The sequence below is a fragment of the Castor canadensis genome, chromosome 3 (assembly GCF_047511655.1).
Source record: "Castor canadensis chromosome 3, mCasCan1.hap1v2, whole genome shotgun sequence".
NCBI classification, from domain to species: domain Eukaryota; kingdom Metazoa; phylum Chordata; class Mammalia; order Rodentia; family Castoridae; genus Castor; species Castor canadensis.
In genome coordinates this window covers 69,518,724-69,535,890 of record NC_133388.1, presented here as the reverse complement: position 1 = coordinate 69,535,890, position 17,167 = coordinate 69,518,724, and the positions used below count along the sequence as shown (strand labels likewise).

The 17,167-nt window shown below is 37.7% G+C and overlaps 1 protein-coding gene and 1 pseudogene across 6 annotated transcripts in view; both read right to left on the bottom strand.

The window, feature by feature from the left end:
• Ralgapa1 (Ral GTPase activating protein catalytic subunit alpha 1) overlaps positions 1-17,167 on the bottom strand; it is a 241,944-nt gene that overhangs the window by 214,311 nt on the left and 10,466 nt on the right. The gene's annotated exons all lie outside the window — the stretch shown is intronic.
• On the bottom strand, positions 438-9,035 carry LOC141421247 (small ribosomal subunit protein eS12 pseudogene; annotated as a pseudogene).

Sequence of the window (17,167 nt, the reverse complement as noted above, 5' to 3'; positions counted from 1 at the left end):
ACTGCAAGCAAATGTATCGCCTTCATTTTTTCAAAGACTAGTAGGCATTAATGTACCACTATTATGTAATATAAAATGTCATCTGTTTTGTTAATTGAGCATTCGGGATAACCGGAGAGTAATGAAAATAAAGTGAGGCATGCTAGTAAACAGGAAAAGAAGCTCTGGGACTTTCCAACCATATGTAACTTTTTCTTTCCAGCCATATGTAACTTTTTCTCAGTGCATTTCATGCTATACTCCATATCTCTACCTAATGCTATCCTTGACAATTGTAATTTCTTTTCTTTTTTTTTTTATTTTATAATTCATATGTGCATACAAGGCTTGGGTCATTTCTCCCTCCTGCCCCCACCCCCTCCCTTACCACCCACTCCGCCCCCTCCCTCTCCCCCCCAACCCCCTCAATACCCAGCAGAAACTATTTTGCCCTTATTTCTAATTTTGTTGTAGAGAGAGTATAAGCAATAATAGGAAGAAACAAGGGTTTTTGCTGGTTGAGATAAGGATAGCTATACAGGGAGTTGACTCACATTAATTTCCTGTGTGTGTGTGTGTTACCTTCTAGGTTAATTCTTTTTGATCTCACCTTTTCTCTAGTTCCTGGTCTCCTTTTCCTATTGGCCTCAGTTGCTTTTAAGGTATCTGCTTTAGTTTCTCTGCGTTAAGGGCAACAAATGCTAGCTAACTTTTTAGGTGTCTTACCTATCCTCACCCCTCCCTTGTGTGCTCTCACTTTTATCATGTGCTCAAAGTCCAATCCCCTTGTTGTGTTTGCCCTTGCTCTAATGTCCACATATGAGGGAGAACATACGATTTTTGGTCTTTTGGGCCAGGCTAACCTCACTCAGAATGATGTTCTCCAATTCCATCCATTTACCAGCGAATGATAACATTTCGTTCTTCTTCATGGCTGCATAAAATTCCATTGTGTATAGATACCACATTTTTAAAATCCATTCATCGGTGGTGGGGCATCTTGGTTGTTTCCATAACTTGGCTATTGTGAATAGTGCCGCAATAAACATGGGTGTGCAGGTGCCTATGGAGTAACCTGTGTCACAGTCTTTTGGGTATATCCCCAAGAGTGGTATTGCTGGATCAAATGGTAGTTCAATGTCTAGCTTTTTAAGTAGCCTCCAAATTTTTTTCCAGAATGGTTGTACTAGTTTACATTCCCACCAGCAGTGTAAGAGGGTTCCTTTTTCCCCTCATCCTTGCCAACACCTGTTGTTGGTGGTGTTGCTAATGATGGCTATTCTAACAGGGATGAAGTGGAATCTTCGTGTGGTTTTAATTTGCATTTCCTTTATTGCTAGAGATGGTGAGCATTTTGTCATGTGTTTTTTTTTTGGCCATTTGAATTTCTTCTTTTGAGAAAGTTCTGTTTAGTTCACTTGCCCATTTCTTTATTGGTTCATTAGTTTTGGGAGAATTTAGTTTTTTAAGTTCCCTATATATTCTGGTTATCAGTCCTTTGTCTGATGTGTAGTTGACAAATATTTTCTCCCACTCTGTGGGTGTTCTCTTCAGTTTAGAGACCATTTCTTTTGATGAACAGAAGCTTTTTAGCTTTATGAGGTCCCATTTATCTATGCTATCTCTTAGTTGCTGTGCTGCTGGGGTTTCGTTGAGAAAGTTCTTACCTATACCTACTAACTCCAGAGTATTTCCTACTCTTTCCTGTATCAACTTTAGAGTTTGTGGTCTGATATTAAGATCCTTGATCCATTTTGAGTTAATATTGGTATAAGGTGATATACATGGATCTAGTTTCAGTTTTTTGCAGACTGCTAACCAGTTTTCCCAGCAGTTTTTGTTGAAGAGGCTGCTATTTCTCCATCATATATTTTTAGTTCCTTTGTCAAAGACAAGTTGGTTATAGTTGTGTGGCTTCATATCTGGGTCCACTGGTCTTCATGTCTGTTTTTGCGCCAGTACCATGCTGTTTTTATTGTTATTGCTTTGTAATATAGTTTGAAGTCAGGTATTGTGATACCTCCTGCATTGTAGTGGTGGCTTTGTGGTCACATATTGTTTTAGTTTCTGCTTATCATGGAAGACTTTTATTGCTCCATCTATTTTGAATGATAGTTTTGCTGGGTAGAGTATCCTGGGGTTGAAGTTATTTTCATTCAGTGCCCGGAAGATCTCACCCCACGCTCTTCTTGCTTTTAATGTGTCTGTTGAGAAGTCTGCTGTGATTTTGATGGGTTTACCTTTGTTTGTTATTTGATTTTTCTCTCTTACAGCCTTCAATATTCTTTCCTTAGTTTCTGAACTTGTTGTTTTAATGATGATATGTCGTGGGGTAGTTCTATTTTGATCTGATGTGTTTGGAGTCCTGGAGGCCTCTTGCATCTGTATGGGAATATCTTTCTCTAGATTTGGGAAATTTTCCATTATTATTTTGTTGAATATATTATGCATTCCCTTCGCTTGCACCTCTTCTCCTTCTTCGATGCCCATGATTCTCAAGTTTGGTCTTTTGATGGAGTGAGTTCTTGCATTTTCTTTTCACAGGTCTTGAGTTGTTTAATTAGTAGTTCTTCAGTTTTTCCTTTAATTACCATTTCATCTTCAAGTTCTGAGATTCTGTCTTCTGTTTGTACTATTCTGCTGGATTGGCCTTCCGTTTTGTTTTGCAGTTCTGTTTCGTTCTTTTTTCTGAGGTTTTCCATATCCTGGGTGGTTTCCTCGTTAATGTTGTCAATTTTTGTCCTGAGTTCATTTATCTGTTTATTCATCATGTTCTCTGTTTCACTTTGGTGTTTATACAATGCTTCTATGGTTTCCTTTATTTCTTCTTTTGCTTTTTCAAATTCTCTATTTTTGTTGTCTTGGAATTTCTTGAGTGTCTCCTGTACATTTTGGTTGACCCTATCCAGTATCATCTCTATAGAATTCTCACTGAGTACCTGGAGTATGTCTTCTTTTAAATTAATCTTGTGGGCTTCACTGGGTCCTTTGGCATAGTTTATCTTCATTTTGTTGGAGTCTGGATCTGAGTATCTGTTTTCTTCATTCCCCTCTGGTTCCTGTACTAATTTTTTGCTGTGGGGAAACTGGTTTCCCTGTTTTTTCTGTCTTCCCGTCATTGTCTTTCGTGTTGTTACTGTCCTTGTAGTGTGTGCAATTAAGTATTTTCTAGCTTGTAATAATAACAATGGTAATATTTAGAATGGAAGGGTGAGCTGAGATGGAAAGCAAGAAGTTAAAGAAAGGGGGAAAACAAATACACAGACAAGAAGGAGAAAGGAGAACAAGGTATCAGACAAGAAAGTTTCAAAGGTATAAACAGGGAGCGTTAGTGTACTAATTGACAGTAAGCTGAACAAACATTAGAGAGACAGAGAGAGGATTGAAAATCAAAAATAAAAAAATAAAGATAAGATAAAAATAAAAAATAAGTAAATGAAAGAAATATCTATATATAAAAATGAATTAAAATAAGATGAAAAATAGAAAATTAAAAAAAAAAACCAAAAAACCTCCAAGTTCAAATGCAATGAAGTTTCCGTCTTAATAACTTGGGTTTCCGTCTCAATCTCCAATCCTGGAGATGGTGCCTCAGATGTTGTTCTGTAGTTGTCTCATCAAAGGGGACGCATAAAGTAGAACAAAACTACACACACACACACACACACACACACACACACACACACACACACACGAACAAAAACCCACCAAGTATCCCAAGTTCAAATGCAATACAGTTTCAGTAAGTTTTTCAGCATGCAGGTGTAATTTGGTTGTTCTCTCATCAAGAGTAGGTAGAAAAAGAAAAAAAAGAGTCTGGAGACAGTTCTGAGAATGGTATCTGCAGCTGTGGCTTGCCTGCCTGCTGCTGTCAGCCTGCTGTTGCTGGTGGCGTTATTTATGCAGATCTCTGGGGTGAGCTTAGCACTCACCTGGCCCCGCAGGCTTTGCTTACTCAGAGTTCTCCTGTGCGGGAGCCTCTGCTACAAGCTTTCCCATTTCCAAGCACACCGGGAAAGGTGACACTGCACCCACATTGTCAGGCCTCCGTGTTTATTTACAGTTCATGTGGGAGGTGGGTCTTCTCCCCTCTCCTGTGGAGTTTTCCTCCCACCTCCACTTTCACAAGCTTTCCTGCTCCTGATTACTAGGCAGTGCTGCTGCTCCTGCCAGCCGCCATGTTTGTTTACAGTTCACATGGGAAGTGGGTCTTCCCTCCTCTCCTGTGGAGTTTTCCTCCCTCCGCCACTCTCACAAGCTTTCCCGCTCCTGGTTGCTGGGCTAGCGCCCCCGCTCCCACCAGAGCCTCTCTGGCCCGCCTGGCTTGTTTATTTACAGTCACGGGAAGGATTGCCTTCCCCCAATCTTCGGCGCTCAGGGTGCCCCACCCTCTTTCCCGCGTGTCTTTATTGTTCTTATTGCTTATTACTCAGTTTCTCTTTTTTCCCTGGGTGGAGGTCAGTCTGTCCAGGGGGCTATGGTGCTCTGGCCCAGGCTTGTCTGTGGGAGTACCGCAGTACCGTGAAGCTCACCTGGTCCACGTCTTTCCAAGCCATCTGGGCGCGGGCGACTGGCGGCCTGGGGGCCCTCCCAGTTTCTCCGTTTAACATGAAGTGGAGATTCTCTGTACCAGCTGGAGGTGTGGAGGGGTCAAAGTTATGCCTCTTCTCAGTGATTATGCCTGCAAAGTGTGTCTCCAGTGTCTCTCCAAGATTTCACTATAGGAGGGTCGCTTTCTGCTTCCTCCCTCTAGCCGCCATCTTCAGATCTCTGTAATTTCTTTTCAATTGTAAAATCTTGGCAGTTGCAGAGCCCTTTTTAATTGTAAACCCTTTGCAGTTAAGACATAAAGCCTTGAGGAAATTTTGCCCTTCATTACCTCCCAGTAAAAGCCCAAACTTAAAACATTGATCACACCTCATACATGTAATTAAGATATCTGAGAGTTATGTGCAGAGTGCCCCCTGTTGTATGACAAGACCTGGTCAACTGAGCCTGTCAATCACCCTAACCCATCTTACAAAGACCGCCCAGATTTTTCCCTTCTTTGCCCTTTCAATTTATAAAGGCCTTTGAACAAACAGCAGTGTGGTAAGCACTTCTGTAACACCTGGCCAGGGACCATCACTACTTTCTCCATGGTGCCATCCCCTCATTTTCAGTAAGTTTTACTAATTTTTGCATCTTGCTTAAATTCTTCTCACACAGGACACCCGAGATCTTCTGACCCAGAATCTCCAGAGACCACCCATCTGGTAATGAAATACTATTAAAATTCTATGTCCAGACCTATACATCCAAAATAGGTAATTTCTTAATTCACAAAATCATATCCTTACCACCTAAAACAGTTTTTTGGATACTGAAAAAATTAAACATATCATATCTGTAATGAACTGCTAAACAGAGACCACATCACATGTAGAAAGGAAAGATTTATTGGAAGCACAGATTGCTGGGCTGACTCTCTTGGGTTCAGAGTGTAGCAGCCCAGATAGATTGGATTGTGGGCTTTATAGGAGGGACCATCCATCAAAGGTGGGAGGGTATCTGTTTCAGAGAACAACTAGGTTGTTGGGCCCTGATTGTCAGTGATCACCAGGTGGAATGGCTCGGTACATACAGCTAGTTGAAAAACAGGAAGTTTTCTGCAGTTTTGCAAGCAGGGAGATTGTGCAAGCAGTTATGGGCCAGGGGACCTGGTTTCGATGACAGCCTCAGGACTTTCTGTCCACCCTATGGAAATCAGGGACCTAATCCACAAGTTTAGTATCTGAAATGGCAAATGATGTAGAGGCATGGATATTTTATAAACATTAAATTTTCACAAAATACAATTTAAATAATGAACAAGTAATTAGGGTTTGTTATATATTGGAAAACACACTACACTGAACTAAAAGGAAAAACTATTACACTGGGAAAAGATAGTTGTATTATTAAACAACAGAGGATAAGTGCAGAGTTAGACTGGAGGAAGTTAGTTCTAAACACACTGTATAGGCTGCAGTGTTCAAACTATCTGTGAAGGACCAATCTTTTGTTTTCATTTCTTAATTTGAGCTTGTCAAAGACCAGTGCTTTACAATAAGTTAATTAATAGAAAATAAAGTGAAAAGCAGCTGGATTAGTCTAAAGCCCATTCAGTAAGACAAATCCATTAATCACATGCTTGAATGTCACAGTATTGTCAAAGTGAGATGAACTTCTCAACATACTCAATTTCTATACTTATCTTGTTTCAGACATGAAATAAACAGTCAGTAAACTATCACTAGTCTACAGACATTTTGTGCAGCAGCAGTATTGACTGTGGGAAGGAATTATGCCATTTCAGTATAAAAGATGAACAACCTTGATAGTGGTCCAAAAGGTGAGAAATTTATACCTGCTATGAATTTACCAATAAAATCAGGATTTCAAAAGGCAGAATGGTGTAATCAAAGAAGTGGCATTATTTCCACTTAGATTCTCATTAAAATCTGTTTACCAACTTGGAGGATCACTGCCTTCTACTTTCCAACATTTATATCTGTGCTCTTACCCAGACCTTCACCCAAGTACTCTTCTTTCGCTTCTATCTATTGAAATTCTAATTCTTTCAAGACACTGCTGAAATGTCCTATTCAGTATGCAGCATTCTCAAGGTAGTCATTTATGTATGATACTTCTCTTTTATATGTATAACATACTTCACATTTGGCATATGACACTATTCCTTTACTCCCTGCAGTTACACTACAGTTATTTAAATAATGGTCACTCAGATCCATCATTTTTAATTTTTAATTTTTCAAATAGACATGAACACAGATGGCTCTTTTTTTAAAAATATACTTGATAAGAAATAACATGTTTCTGAGAAATGGCTTACAGTAATAACCTACTTGCCTCTAGAAGGCCCCAAGAACAATTAATAGGAGGGGAAATGAGTGGAAATCTTGAAGCTATTGGCTAAGAAGAATTCAGACAAAACAAAAGATTTTGATAATATAAATACACCCTTACCCATTTTATTTTAGGTTTGGGTAGAGACAGAAAAGGTAATAGTTGCTAAATAACTTCTTACATTTATTTGAAATAAAGTACCAGTAGTAAATTTTATTTTCTTACATTTATTCAATTCTCCTCCATTTTCTAACATGTAATTTTATAATTTTTTAAGTTATTAAGGTTTTCTTGAGGAACTGGGGTCTGAACTCAGCACTTGATAGGTAGGCACTCTCCAACTTGCACACTCCAACCCTTTTTTTTGGTGGTACTGGGGTTTAAACTCAGGGCCTTATGTTTGTTAGGCAGGTGCTCTACCACTTGAACCACTCTACCAGTCCTGTTTTTGTGTTGCGTTTTTTCAAGATAGGGTCTTGTGAACCATCTGCCCAGGCTGGCTTCAAACTGTGGTTCTCCTGATCTCTGTCTCTTGAGTAGCTAGGATTATAGGCGTGAGCCACCAGTGGCTAGTCTTATTTGTTATGTGTTGATTTATTTATTTTTGCTTTACTTATTTTTCAGAGAAGGTGCAATTCTCCTACCTAGGCCTCCCATGTAGCTGGGATTACAAAAGCATACCACAACACCTGGTTTATTGCTTGCCCAAGCTGGCCTAAAATGGCAATCCTCCCAATCTACACTTCCTGAGTACCTGGGATTACCAGTGTAAGCCATCACACCAACCCCTCATTATTAATAGATTAGAAACTGAAGTACAGAATCTAGGCCACCATCAAGAACATTCAATAGTCACTGTTCTTTTTTTGGTGGTACTAGAGAGTGAATGTAGGGCTTTGTACTTCTACCCTGTACCACTCAAGTCACACTCTCCTTTTTTTGCCCAGTCTGGCCTCAAGACCATAATCCTCCTACTCAGTCTCCCAAGGAACTGGGATTATAGGAATACACCATCACACTCAGGTTATTTGGAAATAAGATCTTGCTAACTTTTGCCCAGATTGGCCTGGAACAGAAAGCCTATCTCTACCTCCCAAATTGCTTGGGTTACAGGTGTAGGTGAGTCACCATGCCCAGCCTCTTTTGGTTCTTTAAGAATAAGTTCTACTACTTGACTTTGAGTAGGTCACAACATCTGATTCTCTTTTGTTTTTCAATGTTAGGGATGCAATCCAGTGCTTTGCGTGTGCTAAACAAGCACTGTAAGTCTCTGAGCTACAATTCTAGTCCTCTGATTCAATTTTATCACTTGTGATTCTAATTAAAATTCAATAATGCTTCACATTCTTCCATAAACTTGGTGGTTTAAATACATTTTTCATGCAATCTTCCAAAAATATTTCAGGTGTTACTATTCTAGTTTCAGACAGGTAGAGTGAAGATCAGAAGTTTGAAAAAAGTAATAGAACTAAGATCACAATCCAATACTTTATTTTTGTTTTTTGTAGCACTGGAGTTTGAATTCGGGACTTTGAGCTTCCTAGGCAAGTGCTCTACCACTTGAGCCATGCCTCCTTCCCATAATTCAATCTTCTCACTCTCTCTACTATATCCCTACTCCCTATCTATTTAGAATCAAGTTTGCTTGGGGATTAATTACTGTCTATGATATAAAACTACTGCAGGGATCAAACGCTTGGTCTAGGGACTGCCACATACAAATGGTCAAAATTATTACCAATATATGACTGTTGCTTTTTTTTTTTAATGAGCCAAACATTTCATTTGTTCATTTTTTTGTATTTGAAGTACTCTTTGACATCTTTGGTCTGAGATTCTCTGCCCTAGTCCTTGACCACACACAACTGCAACCAACCATTTTCCAGCATTCTCCCTCTTCATCAGTCTTGCAGAGGCCTGCCCGTTCCCCTAGTGTCTCACTGTCATCAACCTTGATGAGGCTGACTTGTGCTCAGCACATACAAAGGCTTATGACAGTTGAATGCGAGCACACGCAGATGAGCTTGGTGCTTAACGAAGGCTATGGCAGCTTCTCAAATTCCACGTACTAGGCTATGGTAAATGAGGGCAGTCTTCAGCACCTCTTGTGAAGCAGTATTAACGTCCACTACACCTGCAGCAATGCCTTCCTCTGCCAGGGCGGTGGATTACACGGGACGCTGAATCTTGAGCGCACAGAGGCCACAAATGAGTATAACTGTTACTTCTATAAAAACATTCACTCCTAAATATTACCCAAAGGCAATGAAGAGACGGAACTACCTGAAAAGCACTTTGTATTCACATGAAAGTCAGCATATTTATTTAGTCATTATTAAGGGCCTGGATGTGTATTTCAGTCATAGAACATAACCCTAGCATGTATGTGGCCCTGGATTCAATCCCTAGCACCCTTTCCCAAAAAAGGCTAACAAATCCTGAAAATCATTATATTCAAATGTAAGAACACACCTAAATTCTGTAATGAACCACTAAATAATGAATACTTAAATTGGTTCAAAGTTTTCACTTTTTAAAATATTTCTGCAGTGATCCTGAAAACTTTTCCACTTACTTTCTTAGAATAAATACTAAGAGCTGAGTATGGTGGTGTAGGCTTATAACCCTAGCATTTAAGAGGCAGAGATCAGGACTGTGGTTCAAGGCCAGTCCGGGCAAACAGCTCGAGAGACCTTATCTTGAAAATACCCAACACAAAAATGAGCTGGTGGAGTGGCTCAAATGGTGGTGTTGTAGGATGGCTCAAACAGAGAGACGGAGCACCAAAGCTTTTGGGAAGCAAGCTTATTAAGCAGGCTGGCAGCAACTCAGCGGACTGGAGTCCAAAGGCTGAGCCCTGAGAACAAAGAGGGCTTTCCTTATATACCATTTAGAACAGATTACAGAAATGGGGGGTACAGCTTGTCCCATACATAGTCATATGTAATTTCACTGTCTATTTTAACCTGTGGGACGAGGTGACCCTTCTCTGGTCTCGCCTCAGGTGACATTCCTCAAATTTGTTTTTTTGGGCTTTTTTCTTTTTTTTCTTTTTTTTTTTTTTGGTGGTACTGGGGTTTGAACACAGGGCCTCATGCTAGGCAGGCACTCTACTGCTTGAGCCATTACACCATCTCAAATTTTTGTTGTTGTTTCACTAACTGTTGCATTCATTATCTCTCATTATCTCCTTTCCCTCTCCGTGCCTTCTGCCACAGTAGAGTACCTGCCTAGCAAGCATAAGGACCTGAGTTCAAGGCTCAGTGCCATCAAAAAAAAAAAGAAAAAAAAAAAAAGAGACACTGTCTCCAAAAAAAAAGGAAAGAAAGAATAAAGAAAAATTTAAAGGACAGAAGGAAATGGAAATGCTGGTTTCAAAGATATACAAGGACATACATATGTACATTTTAAATTTTGATACTTAACAGTTAACCTTTCCTCCAATTTACATTCCTTCAGCAATGTATGCGTGTCTTTTTCCACATATCTTAACAACATACTTTAAAATCTTTTCTAAGTTTTATGAATTTTAACAATCAAAAAAATAAGGAAATAATTTTTTTTAACACAGTACTAGGGTTTGAACACAGGGCCTACACCTACTAGCCCTTTTGTGCAAAGGGTTTTCCGAAATAGGGTCTCTCAAACTATTTGCATGGGCTGGCTTCAAACGGCAGTCCTGATCTCTGCTTCCCGAGTCTAGGATTACAAGTGTGAACCACCAGCACCCAGTTAAAATTAATTGTTTTAAACATGTTGCAGATGTTTCTTAGTTTATTGTCTTTCAACTTCTGCTAGTATGATTTTAATGTGAGAAGTTTACAATGCTTCACATAGATGAATTTATCAAAATTTCCTTGATGAGTTATTGCTATCACATAAATTTTAAGAATAGTCTTCCCATCACTCAGGAAGCTAAGGCAGAAGGATCTGGAGTTGAGGTCAGTTTGGGCTACAGATGGAGACTCTGTCCCAAAATACAAACATCAAAAAAAATCCAAATGATATTATTCATGGAATTTAACCAGCTGATTCCCAAAATCATATGGAAGAGTAAAAGGCCAAAACAGGAAAGAAACTTGTATTCGTTTCCTGTCACTGCTATCAACAAATTATAACCACAAATTGGTGGCTTAAAACATCAAAAACTTATTCTCTCAAAGACCTAAATCCTACATTCTGAAATTAGTATCACTGGGCCCAAATCAAGGCAATGGCAGGACCATGCTTCCTTTGGATGTTCTAGGAGAGAATTCATGCCTTGATATCTATAACATTAATAACCTCATTATCATTCCATTTAAGTGATTGATTACCCTTTTGCAGACTTTTCTCATGTAGCCGAGTTGGAAATTCATTCCAATTTCTGATAACAGCTGGCATTACTTGGCTAATGGCTGCATAACAGCAATCTTCAAGACCAGTATCTTTAAATCTCTTTCTGTTCTGTCTTCACATCACACTTTCTCCTCTATGTCCATCTACAAGTCAGTTCATTTTGTCAAACAGTGGGGGCAAAAGGGAGGGTTGTAAGGGAATGGTACACTTTAAAGCAAACATGTTGTTGAGTTCATTATGATATGAGTTTTGTAAAAACTAGATGTAATGTAAGAGGTGATAAAATTTTCTTCAACAATGGGGGAAGATTATCTGACAATACCTGCCATAAGGTCATAAACATTTTTCAGTTAATATTCTTTTTTTTTCTTCTTTGCACAGGTACTTAAAACCACCCAAGATTTCTTTCTGATCAGAAAATTGACTTTTTTTTTTTCTACCATTGTCAACAGGTTGCTCATAAGTTCCTCACAAAACAACAATTCTAATCTCATACCTGGTATATTCATTCATGAACTGAACAATTTTTAGTATGTATCTGTTACAGAACCAGGCACCATGCTGAGTCTAGGGATATAAAATGAAAAGACATTCTGTCCTCAGGAAGTTCTAAGATAAGCATGCAAATAAAATGTAACAAAAGAACCAAATTACTAGAGGTAAATATTCACAGTGTATGAAAATACAGTGTAGGCTCCTACACTACCTGATAAGGAAGGCTTCACAGAAACTGTATAGATTTTTTTTCCTGAGATTTACAAGAGTAGATGCTTTCAGGTGGTGAGGGTAATAGGAGTGCAGTCTGGTATAGCAAATACCATTAACAAAGGCACAGGCATTACAGAAAGTGATCCAAGTTTAATACTAAAGTATAAAGTGCCAGAGTGAAGTAACAAGGGGTTAAAAAGGAAGACAATGTGGTAGAAAAGATAATGCTAGTATACTTAATCTGAGATATGGATGGGACACTCACGTGCAGATACTGGTCTAGAGTATAAAAAACACATCAAAGCTAAACGTTAAGGGTGTAAAGTGGGGGGTAATTACCAATAAACATTTTAGTAGCTGAAGCCAAGGACCTTTTACTCAAGGGTACTATTATATACTAGAAGAGACCTTACAGACAGAACACTGGAAAATACCAACACTGAAGGGAGGATTTGGCTACATGAGAACAGTTTGCAAAAGGGTAATCACTTAAATGGAATAATGAGGTTATTAATGTTATGGATATCAAATGCCATGAACATAAAGTTAAAAGAGCCATTCCATTATCCATTAATGTCCTTTAAGATGGTGGCAAGAGATAAAGAAGGTGATAAGCCAGGTATCAAAGTCCTTGATAATTTAGGCAGGGACCAGACAGTTGGGAAATAAGAAAATTACAAAGTTTGAAGGACAGTGTGATCAAATAACATGTATCTCCAAAACAAGGAAGATTTTTCAGATGAGTGCAAAAGTATAACAGTAGCAACAGAAGCATAATAGTTACGCAGGAATGCTGATTATTCAGGCACAGGAAAAATGTATAACTCATCAGAGCAAAGATATAAGAAAATCTGTGTCTTCAGGACAGAATTAGGTTTCAGATATGGTATCTGTCACTTCTTTTTTCTTTTTTTTGCGGTACTGTGCCTTGAACTCAGGGTCTTCACCTTGAGCCACTCCAACAGTCCTATTTATTTTGTGAAGGGTTTTTCAAGATAGGGTCTCACAAACTATTTGCCCAGGCTGGCTTTGAAACTTGATCCTCCTGATTTCTGCCTCCTGAGTAGCCAGGAGCTGGTATCTGTCACTTTAATATAAAAAAATATGCTAAGTATTTACAGTAAAAAGGTATACATTAGTAACCCTGTCATCTATGAATGAGTTGTATGGAAAACATCTGGAGGGCCTTTACTAGACCAAAGTACCACTATATTGTTTTTTTCTTTATATGATTCAACTGCAATACTTAGTTTAATTGGTAGGCTAGGATCAGATAATTGACTGTCTTGAACACAAGATAAGAATTTTGTACTTATCCTATAGATAATGGGGAGCCATGAAAGGTTTTAGAGCAGAGTGACAACATTTTGACAGTACCATGTAAGGCAGATTAGAAAGGGAAACAGAATCTCATAGGGAAACTAGTAGGCTACTGCAAAAGATCAAGCAAGAAACAATAAAAGTTTTTACTAAGGAAATGATGATAAAGACAAAGCTAAAAAAGAACAAGACTTAACTGGGGAGGAGATGTGAAGGTGTGGCAACACCATATCGTCAAAGATACATGTTTCATGTCTTTGTAAACTAGAGGATGGTGATACCATTCACCAAAATAGATACATTAACCACCTACTTTGCTGTTTTCTCCAAAGTCTGTATCTATAGCATGGATACTTCAGTAAGAGGCATTAGATAATATATGGACATATGTGTGTACACATATAAGATAATGAATGAATTAAGAATCAAGAAAAAAGTTTTAACAAAAAAAGGATACTTTCTGTTCTAAGACACCAGAAACTTGTAACAATGTGTTGCTCCTTTCACCTTAACCACCAGGAAATTTAAGAACCAAATTCAATGATTTATAGCTGTATCAGCTCATCTCTGGAAACCGGTAATGTTTCTCTTTAAATGGTGGATACTCAGATGTTGTTGTTTAATCTCTAACTATCCAGTCTACATTTTATTCGGTCATAGAAGCCACTTAAAATCCTTCAGAAGCAATAAAACCCTTAATAAATGAAATGCTAACACCAAGATGGTTATTTTTAAAACAACTTATTTTATTAAGTAGATTAATTTGTAATACCTTGTGCCAATAATGTACACAGTAAATCACATCTTCAGAAGTACATAAAGTAGTTAAATGTGGTCGAATTAATTTTTCAAATCAGTGAGATTCAAAGAATATAAAGAGTATAAGCAAATTAAATAATATAAAGAGCTTAGTGTCATATATGTAGGGTTACTTATTAAAATTGTATATTCAAACTTTATCAAATTATTTTTATAGGCAAGTTATAATTCACACATTCCCAGATTTTCAGCCAAGTCTGTTCCAAATTAATTTATACCATTTTCAAATTCTTCAATAAATGTATTTGGTTCTGCCCTTAAGTGTTGCTGTAACTACTAAACACTAGTTTTTTTTCTTATTTTTCTGATTAAAGATATTTTAATCTATACTGGGTGTGGTGACACACATTTATAATTCTAGCTACTTGGGAGGCAGAGGAAGGAAGATGGAGGTCAGCTCTAGGAAAGTTAGTAAATTGATATCTCAAAGATAACAACAACAAAATACAAACAAAAAACTGGAAGTATGGTTTAAGTGGCAGAGGGTTTGCTTAGCACACATGAAGCCATGGGTTCAATCCCCAGTAATATACACACTACACCATATATATATATATATATATATATATATATATATATATATAATATTTGTGAAACATGAATGTACTCAGATTAAAGATAATCATTTTTCACTAATTAATTTATAACAAATTCCTTCTCTAATGAAAAAGAAAAAAGAACTAAGTTGCTTTGTATAAGCAATTTTTAGTCTCATTCACTTAAGAGATAGAATATTACTATGTAATGTCCAGTGTCTTGAAATCTATTGTCTCTTATGTTTCATTTTCTCAGTTGTTTCAAGCAGATATGGACATCAGGCAAGGAGAGTGGTTACTAAGAAATGGCAAATAAATAAGGTGTGCCCTTTGGTCACTCCAGTTAACTGCCTTAAGAGTTTTCAAGTCAGGATGAAAGGAAACAGATTCCAGGTGGAATCCGTAGGTTGCATGAGTTGAGAGAATGGAGCTGAGCATCCAAATCCAAGGCAGTTAGAGTTCATAGGACAAAACACCAAAGAAGAAATTGCTGCACTCAGTGAGAACTCAAGAAACTATAGAGTCCCCTTTGAGTATGATCATAGTAAACTAGTAAGAAAACTATCTAAGACGAAGGAAAGAACCAGGCAAAAAGATTAAAGGGAACAGTACCAAGTGATCACACAAGGCTGGAAACAGTGCCTGCTCCTAAGGACTGGACTACTATAATAAATAAATAAATAAATAAATAATGAGCCATGCACAGTGGCTCATGTCTGTAACCCTAGCAGAGATTGGGAGAATTGCAGTTTAAGGCCAGTATGGGCAAAAAGTTCATGAGACCCCCCCATCTCAACCAATAAAAACTAGGTGTATTGGTACACACTTATTATCCCAGCTACTGTGGGAAGGGTAAACAGGATCACTGTCCACACTGGCCTGGGTACAAACAGGAAACTCTACTGGAAAAATACCTAAAGCAAAAAAGGCTGGGGCACTCAAGGAGTAGAGTTCCTGCCTAGCAAGTGGGAGGCCCTCAGTTCAAACCCTAGTACCACCAATAAAATTAAAAAAACAAGAAAATAAAAAATAACTTGCAACTCATGGAACATTGGGTAAAGTACTCAGAAAGGTATTGAGCCTCATAGTAGGCAATAATTAAGGCAACAAATCATAAGAGCAAAACCCAAGGACTGGGGACATAGCTCAGTGACAGAGTGAATTGCTTACGATGCACAAGGCCCTGGGTGTAATCTCCAACACCATCAAAAAAAGAAAAAAAGAAAAAAAAAGAGTAAAAGAAAAGAATTATTCACATAGCATAAAAGCAAAACCACAAATTATCAAGTTGAAATTAATCCAGAATTGAAGAGATGTTAGAACTATCAGAGAAACCTATTAAACTATAAACTTAGTTTAATATACTTTCCCTATGTTCAGAAAACTAAGAGGATATATACATGCTTTAAAAAAGAAAAGCCAGGTGCAGCAGATGCTATAGCCCAGTACTGGGGAAACTACAGCATGATTGCTTGAGCCTGCAAGTTCAGAGGCTAGCTTGGGCAACACAGCAAGACCCCATTTCAAAAAGAAAAAATAAATAAAACTAAGTAAAAACTATAATTTCTGAGATGAAAAATAAATAGGATGGGAGTAAGATTAATGGCAGATTTCATATATGTATATATGCACATATATGTATATACATATATACATGTACATATATACACAAACATACACACAATCAGCAGACTAATGAACACAAAGGCAGCAATAGAAACTCCAAAATGAAACAGAGGAAAAAAGAATCCCCAAAAGTGAAAATAAAATTAGTGAGCTATGAGACTTTACAATAATACTGTTTAATAAAATAATACTTCCTAATATGCTAGTTAAAAAAAGTTCAAAAGGGGAGGAGAGAAATTTGTTGGGTTGCTTTTTTTCCATTTTTGTTTTTATTGTTGCACTGGGTAAGGGTACATTGTGGCATTTACAAAAGTTCTTACCATATATCAAATATATCATACTTGAATTCACCTGGGAGGAGAGGAGAGAAATTTGTGAAAAAATAAACTAACCAAGATATATCATAATTGAATTGTTCAAAACCAATGATGAAGAGAAAAATCTTAAAAGCAGCCAGAGGAGAAAAAAAGTATGTCAACATACACCAAGATGCATATGATAGAAGACTTACCAGAAATACAAGAAAGAAGGCAGTGAGTAGAATTTTTAAAGAGCAAAGAAAAAAAATCAATTTTAAGCAGAGCAAAAATATCTTTTAAAAAAAGTAGATTCTCTCTCTTTTTTTTTTTTGACAGGGTCTTGCTACACAGCCCAGGCTGTCCTGGAACCCACTCTGTGGCCCATTCGTGCTTCAGAGTCACACTTCTGCCTCAGCCTTCCAAGTGCTGAAGTTAGAGGTGTGCACTACCAAGTCTGGCTTGAGACTCTTTTACAGAAACAAAGGCACAAAGGGCCTTTCACTAGCAGACCATCACCACAGAAGAAATGTTAGGCTTTCAAGCACAAACAAAATTAAAGTGCACAGAAATATTCATCTATGCAAAGGAACAAAGAGTACTGAAAATGATACCAAATGTATAAATATGTAAGACTGTTTTACCATTTTTTAAAAA